Source organism: Notothenia coriiceps, unplaced genomic scaffold (assembly GCF_000735185.1).
Source record: "Notothenia coriiceps isolate Sejong01 unplaced genomic scaffold, NC01 NC01_scaffold00000339, whole genome shotgun sequence".
Classification (NCBI taxonomy): domain Eukaryota; kingdom Metazoa; phylum Chordata; class Actinopteri; order Perciformes; family Nototheniidae; genus Notothenia; species Notothenia coriiceps.
In genome coordinates this window covers 10,230,309-10,231,094 of record NW_011333040.1, presented here as the reverse complement: position 1 = coordinate 10,231,094, position 786 = coordinate 10,230,309, and the positions used below count along the sequence as shown (strand labels likewise).

General features: G+C 40.2%; 1 protein-coding gene across 1 annotated transcript in view; it reads left to right on the top strand.

Annotated features, from left to right (window-relative positions):
• LOC104945283 (transmembrane protease serine 2-like) overlaps positions 1 to 786 on the top strand; it is a 4,948-nt gene that overhangs the window by 1,007 nt on the left and 3,155 nt on the right. The window lies entirely within an intron of this gene.

Genomic DNA, 786 nt, shown 5'->3' with positions numbered 1-786 from the left:
GATCAGCAGCAATATGTACCGCTCGTTGTTACCCTGTTTTAAATATTTGGTACGGAGGAAAGAGTAAGGGTTTTATTTTCTGACGCTGCATGAGTTCCCCGACACACCGGGGACACATATTTATGTATAAAAGACATTACAAAGTGCATTTTGCATGATAGGTCCCCTTTAATGTATATTTTCTTGTGTCTGACGCGTTGTGAGAATGAACGTGCATATATATTTACTTGTGTGCGCGAGCGTGACACGCATTGCAGACCGCAAGTTAACCGCAAGTTAACCTTGAGGTTCAAGGCATTGGCTACAGACAAACAGTGCCATTTCTCCCACTAGTTCAAGCCATCATACTGTATGTATTGAATGTGTGTGTATACAGGGGCGCAGTTTACCGACAGGCAAGTGCTTGGACCAGAAGGGGGCCCCCAAATAAGGTAGATTAATCCAATCCAATCCAACTTTATTTATATAGCACTTTAAAACCTCCAGACCAAAGTGCTGTACAGAGAGATACATAAAATATAAAATCATACAGCTCAGATCACAAAACATAAAATAAATAAATACCTTTAAAATAAAAGATACAAACACGAAACAAACCAGAATAAACGTAACAATTTCAAAATAAATTTCAAAAACATAAAAAAAGATTAAGAAGGTCCGCAGCAATGACAACATGAAACACCCTTTAATTTACTGCAACGACATGTCGGGGAATCCCCTCAAGGGGGCCCCATGCATAGCGCGCCGAAACTGCTTCTAAATTTGAGTTTCGTTGCTCCGCTCCAG